The 9,645-nt window shown below is 42.5% G+C and overlaps 1 pseudogene; it reads left to right on the top strand.

Moving 5' to 3' along the window:
* Positions 1-703, top strand: LOC130482019 (GATA zinc finger domain-containing protein 1-like; annotated as a pseudogene).
* The last annotated feature ends 8,942 nt before the right edge of the window (positions 704-9,645 follow it).

Below are 9,645 nucleotides of genomic sequence, written 5' to 3'. Positions count from 1 at the left end.
ATGCCGCTAGGCCTGAAGTTGATGTGCAGCATGTGTCATACCATCTTCTCCATGTGGAAGAAAGGAGGCCAGGGTGATATCCTTTCCAACAATTGCAGGGCCACCCAGTACTGGCAGAGCTGCCTATGCCACCACCTCAGCAACCACGCAGTGGCAGGAGGAACAGAAGGGAAGGGAAGCAGAGTCAGCCATTCACAGGACATCTGCTTGATTAAGCGTGTGTGTGTGTGGGGGGAGATATTTAAAACAAAAGTAAAAAAGGAGAAGGCATATTTATAAGTTTAAAAATCACATCGAAGCTCCAGAGTCTGTAGCCACGGGAATTATGGCAGAATCTCTTTTATAAGAGAGTTTACTATCAAACTGGAATTGTTGTTTCAGTGACTGATAAGTAGGATGGTTAAAAATAATAATACTATGCTCTAATTAGAGGGTTTATTCAAAACCAACGCTGTGAAAAGTGCATCTTTAATACGGCTTATTCCCACTATAGGAATCCCCAAAACTGTTTTGACCCAGCAGCTTTCATAATGGGACCAGAAGGAAAACAGTGCAGTTTGTCACACACCACTGGGATACTTCAAGTTTCAATCATGACCTTTTCTTACCATTCTTACTAGGCCAGAAAAAGGGTTGTATCTGGATTCATGTTGGACTTACTCTACTAATCTCAATCAAGGACACTCTGGGTAGCAGCTTGTAGTCTGTCTGTGAGACTCCTGTAATGCCTGAAATCATTATATGCTATGGGAAATGTATTCTTTGATTTGAATTATATTCTTTGTACTCAATAAAGTATATCTGCACTTATAAACATGCCACACTCAGTATATGAGTTGGCATCCATTACTATAGTCACACCAAGCACTTGTGTATGTTACATGCCTCAAGTATAAGAGGCCCAGTTTTGCTCCTTAGTTAGAAGCTAATTAAAGAATCCATAGATGGTCTTAGCATGCTTTCATAGGCTGGTTTTCCAGAGATAAAGGACCAGCTAGGAACCTCCTTAGTTAGCCTTGGCAGGAACCAAGGTCCAAGATAAGGATGGCAGTGACTTAGCATCAAACAAAGAAGCACCTGACAGTGGTGGGGCTTCTTTGCTCATTAGTGAGCATTAGATCACCACTTTCTACGCAACGCCTCCAATTCTCTAATAGGGTATGCTAATCCGGGGGTCCCTAGTATTGGGTATTTGGGACTCTACGTTATGTATTGCGTCTTTGTACCACCCATTACCAAAGACTATATTAGTGCTTGCAATCCTTTGATGTGTGTGTGAATTGTCCGGCACTTTGGTCAATTTTCACCCGATGTGTGTATTGGGCCAATAAACAAACTGCTTTGAATCTTCAACCTTCTGTTTTATTGTCATTGGGTATTGATACAATATTACAGGCATTTCACTCCTTTTATATGTATTAAATTTATTACAAACTCTTGTATATTAGGTTATCCAGATAGCCCTAGGAGTGGCTATTATTTATTTTGAAAAATATAGTCGCCTTTGTCACAAACAAATCTTCACCTTCTCTAAAACTAGCTTTTCTTTTCTCTGTTAAAAATAATTCTACTCCCATGTGTTGTGAGGAGGAGTATACTTTCTATTTGTCTCATTTTGTGTTATGTCAAAATATGCCAAACTTACTCATTTTATTTATGAAATGTCAATAACTTATATTTTAAAAAAAGAATCCTAAACTTGGGTCTGTTCCTTTCTCTTTCCTGTGCTGGTTTGATCATCAGGCTGTGATTCTGGATACTTGGGGAGGGTCTGTAGCTCAGTGGTAGAGCATCTGCTTGGCATGCAGAAGGTCCCAGGTTCAATCCCTGGCATCTCCAGTTAAAGGGTCTTGGCAAGTAGGTGATGTGAAAGACCTCTACCTGAAACCCTGGAGAGCCGCTGCTGGTCTGAGTAGACAATACTGACTTTGAACCAAGGGTCTGGTTCAGTATAAGGCAGCTTCATGTGTACTTCCTTGGTATTGATAAAGTTTCTGATTTTCAGTCAACAGGGCTTTTTCTAAGTAACCTCTCCCACTTGGTCTTTTCCCACATTGTAAGCCTTCTCTCTCTTCTGCTTAGTCCCTATCACCCTTATTGTCTTGTTAAAAAGAGAGAAACAAAGTCTACCACCGTTCATCAAGTAGCCTCCCCTTGTGCTGTTGATGCCAGCATTAAGATGTGTCCTTTCAGTACTTCACATCATCCCTGGCTCTTCTATCTTTCAGCACATCTGGAGCAAAGCCAAACAATGTGGGTTTTTTGTTCTCATATCTAATCAAATCCACACTCTTTTGTTTTTCCCTTTGGCAAAAAGATTTATGCATGCCTGGGTAAACTCCACCTTGTGTTCCTCTTCACAATATATTACAAAAGGAAACCTGCCCTTTCATGCCATATACATGTTTACCTCATACTCACAATGCTGTTGCTCTCTTTTACAAGCACTGGTATGCCCCACCCTCTCTCCCATTTTTCTTCTTCATGTCCAAGGAAAGTAATGCAGGGTTAATCAGATGATTATTGTTAGACATGAAGAAATCAGCATGAGGTGATTTTTTTATTAAGTAGATCTGGGTAAGCTGAACTGTGAGTGTTACAGCATATGCCTCAATTGAAACTCTGTTAAACAGATAAACGGAGGTGATTTACTACTACTGCTTCTGCATAGCCACTCTGGACTTCCTTGGTGGTCTCCCATCCAAGTAATAACCACAGCTGACCCTGCTTAGCTTCCATGATCTGACGAGATCAGGCTAGCCTGGGCTATCCAGGGAGATTACAGCTAGGTTATATAGAAACTCCACCTAACTCTTGATTGTGGAAGCAAGCCAGAGCATCTACAGCTCTTCTCAGTTATGTTTCCACCAATCCTATTGCGCATATCAGGGCAGCATACTATGTGTGCCCTTCTCAATACTAGTGATAACCATTTGGTCTGAATTTGGTAATCCATATATATTCCGGCTTCAGTATCTATAAACATATACTCTGAAAAATCTGGGCTTCTGAGCATGCATACCAAATCTGGAATCTACATTCACTGGCCTTTTCTGATAAAATGGTATGGAGACAATCATACATGGTGTGCTTTCCTAGTACACATAATAGGAACTCTGGAAGCATAACGACTGAAAAGGGCTTACATGAATGACCAATTGTATTGGAACATTTCCCACATATGTGCCACCAAAGGAATCGTGCCAAAAGCATTCCTGTGGAAGAAAACGTTTTGTTGGAAGAGTCTCTGGGAGCCTTACACTGGATAACGTTGAGCAAGTCTGAATTTGTATAGACGAAACTGAACTAAAATGCTAGTTAGCTGCTCATCTTGTCGGTAAGGTCAGTCACTCTGACCCAAAGCGGTGCAAAAACTGTCACATAGGATGTGCTCTTAATGAAACAGATGCCAATACCGTGACTTCAAGCAGACTTCAAAAAACAATCTCCCTTATGAAACCTTTTGAGAACAATAGTCATTTTCATTTTCTCAGGGCATAGGTAGTACAGCAAGGTAAATTACCTTGACACAAACCCCTGAAGCAGCACTTCTTTGAGGAGGGAGATGAATGAAGTGTTCTGTGATTCTGGGTTGTCTCATTATCTGTTCGAACAAAGAGAACATCCTTGGAAAGTACAACTGAGGTTTGGGAAGTTAGGAAGACAGCTTTCCAAAATGTATGTGTCCCTAAAAGGCAAAGCAGTCAGCTTGATTTTAGAACATATGGGTTGTGATCACAAACCCCTTAAGCAGGCATATTTTTAAAAATGTGCAGTTGGAATTTTACTAATCAAGATCTCACTCAACATTCATATATGTAAATGCTCCAAATCCATACAGAATTATCTCCGACATTTGGAAGTGATCAGAGGCAATCCAGTCTGACAATTATTCTGGTGCCTCATTGTCCGGTTCATTTTTTTGCAGTAGGCGGCAACAGGAGGGAGTGATTCAGGAGATTCGTGCCTGACAGGGATGCCGCCCAGCCAAAACAATCTATGTTGCAATCCAAACAGGATAATCCCATTCGGCATTTCTACGCACAGTTTCCATGTTCTGCCAATTGTTACACTGAGAAATTTGCTTTGGGAAGTACCATTCTTGTTTGCTTTAGCTATTTAGTTTTTTGGGGCTCTACCCTCCACCTGCTAGGGAGGAACAAAGGTTTTGCAGGCACAGCAGATATGGGAATAAAGGCAAAGTTTTAGCTATACCCCCCATCCTCGTTTTCAAAACAAAGGCAAATGCTTTGCATGCTCATGCTGCTGGGGGAGCATGCAGGTATGCAATGACAAATAGAGTGAAAGGCCCCCTTTTTTGGACAGCGGGCTGAAACAAGCCAAATAAAAGAAGGGGTTTTTTTTTGCAGGACCCTAAGTCCTTTCTTCCAGCTCTTGCTTCACCCACTGGCTAGCTAGGAGTGATCTGGCCCATCCTCCTTGGCTGCATGAGAACCCATTAAATAAAGGGTTCCAGGGCATGGGGCTACCCCGTGCTCCTCCAATCCCCAGTCTCCTTGGGGATAGTGCCCTGCTCACTCAGGGCCTAATGTCATCCCTCAAGACTTCCTTCCCTTGATACCCTCAAAGGTCTCTCCCTTGACCAGCGCTGCCCCCAATAGATTGGTGCCCCTGTCCCCCACATGCTCCTTGGCCTCCCCAGGTCATTTGCCCAGCTCCTGCCTCCCTCCCTTCTGCTGGCTGACCAGTCCTCTTGCTGGATTTCCCCTTTGGCGCAGCCCATGCCAGGCTCACCCAGCCCTTCTCCTGCCACCTCTTCCTGCAGGCCTCCCAGCCTCCCATCGCTCCTGCTGCCTCCTCCCAGCATTCCTCCTGGCCCATCTGTGAGGTCTGACAGCCGGATGCCTCCCTCGCCCTGCTTCAGCCCTTCACGGAGCCTGGAAGAGCTGGGGAGGGTCTTCTCATTCCCAATGCTGCTGCAGCCACCCAGCTTCGTCTCCCAGATTGGTATGGCGGTTAGGAGAAAGCTGCAGGCTTGACCGTCACCTCAATTCCCCCAAGAATCCCCACAAGAGTGGATAAGTGTGAGGAGGGTGCCACCAGCATATATTTACCAAATTGTCTTATAAAGTATGAAACAGAAGTGCGATATCAAAAGGTAAATTAAAAATATATCATTATAGGTTCTTGGTTCTGATGCTACGGCCCACTGTGAATCAGTCAGTGCTAATCTCTTTGGCCATAGTTCAACACAGAATTAAACATTTTTGAACACAGTGAGGTCAATGGGTTTAAGCTTGCATAACTTTCCTCATTTGTGTTTGATATTGATTTTAATGGCTTAAGTTTTGTATAGACTGCACTGATGGTAAAATTCTGCTGCTAAACCTTTATTCCAGCACAAACTAGGCTATTTTTAGTGCAGTCTTAAACAGTGATATCCTTCTAAGGCCACTGACTTCAAAATTTAAGAACCCCCCTTCCCCAAAGAACTCTATCAGATTCCTTTTCTTCCAATCCTATACAATTCAAAAAATGAACCATAGCAATTAGTCCCATCCTTGAAGCTCTGATTGAGAAATACATTTAACCAGACAATGTATGAAACTTAGAATCTATTAATTGAACTCCAGTTGAACATCGCAAGTAATTTCCTTGACACCTTTGCAATCTTATGTCTGAATTAAAACAATACCCAGTTGGCCAGATGGTCAAGAGAAATAAATCTGTATTGTAACAAGGGAAACAAAGACTTTTTATCCTGGAGTCCTGGTTTCTCATTAAATAATAAGTTGCATTTGACAGATGTGCAGTTGTTGTATTCATTTTTAATCTCAGCCATATGGTGGCACAGTCTAATGATATTTCAGACATCGTTCCAGCTCATTATTAAAGATTTGAAAGTGCAACAACCAAGAAAACTGATAAGAATAAAAGAAGGAGGCATTCTTAAAAAAAAAAAAAACAGCCTTAGGTTGAAAAAAGCAAATAAAATTAGTCCTGATCCAAAATGGTTAAACAAGATGGCTTCTAAATTACTGTAAAGCAAATAAATGTTCATGGATTGTGACAGATAACTTGGGGTTTTTTTTTACATCTATGAGTGGGCAGAAATCCTCTCCTTTTTGGTCTCAGCCAAAAGGAAGGGGATTATTCACCCCTTGTTCCTTCTTCTCCAAGATTCCTGTTTCCCTTTCACTGACCAGAGGCCCCTGCAAAGTTCCTTTCTCCTCAGCCTCTCCCTTCTTCTACCACTTACGCATGCTTTACAGCCATGCTCCCTACCTTAGCTGCTTTAGTTTCCCTTTGAGGAAGAAAAGAGGATAAAAATAAATAAATACATCAATGTAAAATGCTACCTCTATAGCCTTGCTTATCAGTAAACTCTTATGCATGAACCAGCCTTTATGCAAAAGCAGGCTTTTGTTCATGGGGATACCAATGGGTTGGATCCCTCAATCTGTGGATCACAGATCTTTTCAGCATTCCCCTTCCCCCAGCAGTCCTTCCCAACCTTGGAAAAGTTTATTACCTGGGTTGTGAGATCCACCTGGCCTAATAGCCATGCGGGACAGAAGGTTGCCACAGGGAGGGGGAAGGGGATGAAATAGCCCTTTCCTTTCTCTTCCAGAGATGGAAGTGATCGTTGTCACAAATCTACCACCTCCACAGCATTGCTAAGTGGGCTAAACTCCCAAGCTTGCTCCAGGAAGGTGGTTGGTATGGCAGGGGCAAAAAACCAAAAGGCTGAAATGTGTGTCCACACACCTAGGGTATCACCACTACCACTCCCTTTAACTATCCAGACAGCTAAAGCCAAGGGACCAAGCCTCTAGCCTTTCTCAGGTCCAAACAAGAAACCAGTCCTGTAAGGTTGTACACTCACAAGTTGAGTCCCAAAAACTAGTTACTTTGGCAGCTGTAGCCAACTTTACCCAAAGTATTGGATTCAGATTTAAGAGCCCTGAATTGAAGAACACATCAAAATATAACTACGTACTCATTCTATGGCTCCAAAGAACCTACTGAACAAAGGAAAGTCACTTTCTGTATGGCTGACTTCCCTCCACATTCTGCTTGCTATCTTCTTCATCTACCCTATATCTCGGGCTTTGGCAAAGGGAAGGTGCCACTTGAATTCCCATAACTGTAAGATCAGAAGCAGGTATGATTATTTGACCTTGTATAACAATTCTAGAGCTACCATGGCTGCAAATGGATTTCTCATGTGGGCACTGTGACCAGCTTTGGTTCTGGTAAAGAAGTTTTCTCCGGAGTCCTCCAATCAGAGGCTGCTTCTCTCCTAGGCAGTATTGCTGGACCACAGCCAAACTCTGGGTGGTGGTGTGACATTTCTTTGAAACTGGCCATTTCTTATTTTAAGAAAATAAAATAAAGGTTTTTATGGGAAGCACTGCAGATCTAAATAGCTCTGCCCTGCACGACAGACATACCTTTGCCCTCTTTTGCAGTAATATAAATGCATCAGTTTAACTTAAGCACAACAATAGGATTCTTTCATGGATATATGAATTTTCATATAGGTTTGCAAGAGACACTGGAAATCCCATTGTCACACTTAAAAGCCACTTAAACTGTAGAATTAGTTTATAAAGTCAGTGAGTTACAGTACTTGCCAAAACCAAAAGTGGATTGCTGAGAATGATGCTTTTAAGACACCACAGGACTGGGAGGGGGGGATATCTGTACTCCCATGCCTCATCACAGCGCACACAGTAGTGCGATCGCATGAGTCCCAACAATTTTAAATCAAATTTTTTCCCTGTTTGTTTACTACATCCAAGAGAGCAGTTTTCTCAGTTGTTTGTTAAACGAAACAGCTGTCTACCAAACAGCTGTTTCCTCCCCCCCTCCCGCCCCAAATTAGCAGATTGTGCAATAAAGGATCAGGAAAGCTATTTACATGTAGAAGGAGTTAGAGAACAGGATTTATCAAAGGGGAAAAGTGTCAGACTTTATTTTTCAGTGCCTACTCAAAAATATTACCCTTGAGATGATTAAAGGTAAAATGCTTTAATTAACTGATTTTAATCCATCACAATATCTACAATGAAGGCCTGGTGAGATCTGTAAAAACATGAGTGACAATAAAACAATGTAAGGACTTCCATATAGTGTGGTGGTCTTTTTCTCTCCCTGCTGCTTTCTTCATATGTAAAAAGCAAAATTATCCTATTCACAGTTAGAGTTGCCAACCTCCAGGTGGTGGCTGGAGATCTCCTGCTATTACAACTGATCTCCAGGTGACAGAAATCAGTTCACCTGGAGAAAATGGTCGCTTTGGAAGGTGGACTCTATGGCACTATACCCCACTAAAGTCACTCCCCTCCCGAAACTCCACCTTCCTTTGGCTCCGCCCCTAAAATCTCCAGGTATTTCCCAACAGGGAGCCGGCTACCCTATTCATAGTGGCTGATTAGGAGAATCCTAGTTTGTCAACCATTTCAAAGAGGTGAAAGATCTTGGTCCAGAACTATGATCTATAAGGGCAAACTATGCACACAGGGGTAAAAATTAGCACATATTTTAAATCATAATTTAAAAGGTTACTTTGGGTGGCCAGTTCCAGGTTAGGAAATTTCTAGAGACTTGGGGGTGAAGTCTGGGGAGGACTGGGACCTCAGTGAGGTACAATGCCATAGAGTCCACCCTCCAAAGCATACATTTTGTTCAGGGGAACTGATCTCTGTAGTCTGGAGCCATGCCAAAATAACTATACAGTTCATTAAAGGACACTAGCATATTCTCAATTCTAACAGAACTAGGGAAGCCACTTACCCATTGGTGACAGGAGTGATCCTGCTGGTGGGATGAAAGGATATCTCACAATGTGTGACATCACATCTGTCACAGGGTTGCCAACCTCCAGGTGGGGCCTGGACATCTCCCAGAATTTCAACTGTTCCCCAGACTACAGTAATCAGTTCCCCTGGAGAAAATGTCTGCTTTGGAGGGTAGACAATATGGTATTATACACTGCTGAGATTCCTCCCCTCTTTAACCCTAGCATGTCAGGCAACACTTTAGGGAGTCCAACTCCCAGAGCATTGCCCAATGCACTGACATCACATTCTGGAATTCACCCAGACATGATGGCATACATCTCAGGACATCATTTCTAACCTTTGCCCTGTCCCCAAAGCTCCTGCCAATGCCAGGCAACTGGCTGGCATCCCTATGGTCAGCGTATGGAACCTGGTCTGCTCTTTAAATTTAATCATCCAACTTTTGCTAAGGTACATTTTTGAGGCAAATCTACATTAAGGGCTTTCTTTTTACCTTTTAATTCTGTAACTATAGTTCTATGAGTGAGGGCAGGGATCTCTGACAGAAATTATCATACTCATTGAACTAGTATTCCCAGAAGTTTGGTAGGAAAGCTATAACTAGAGTTGCCAACCCTTTGTGGCATCCTCCTGGAGGATGGAGGGAGGGGGGTACCAGAATGTTACTTTTCAAACAGGAAGTGACATCACAGTGCTCAAGGAATTTCCTTAATCTGTATGGTAAAAATCATAGAGATCTGGACATTCTTAGAGTGTCATGATTTCACTTTCGGTTTCAGAAGACGAAGTGATGCCACAATGCTCTAGGAATGTCTATAACTCTATGCCATAGAGATTTGAAAATTCCTGAAGCATCATGACATTACTTCCCAGCACT

The sequence above is a fragment of the Euleptes europaea genome, chromosome 8 (genome assembly GCF_029931775.1).
Source record: "Euleptes europaea isolate rEulEur1 chromosome 8, rEulEur1.hap1, whole genome shotgun sequence".
Taxonomy (NCBI): Eukaryota; Metazoa; Chordata; class Lepidosauria; order Squamata; family Sphaerodactylidae; genus Euleptes; species Euleptes europaea.
The sequence above is the reverse complement of the archived record's forward strand: the minus strand, read 5'-3'. Positions and strand labels throughout refer to the sequence as shown.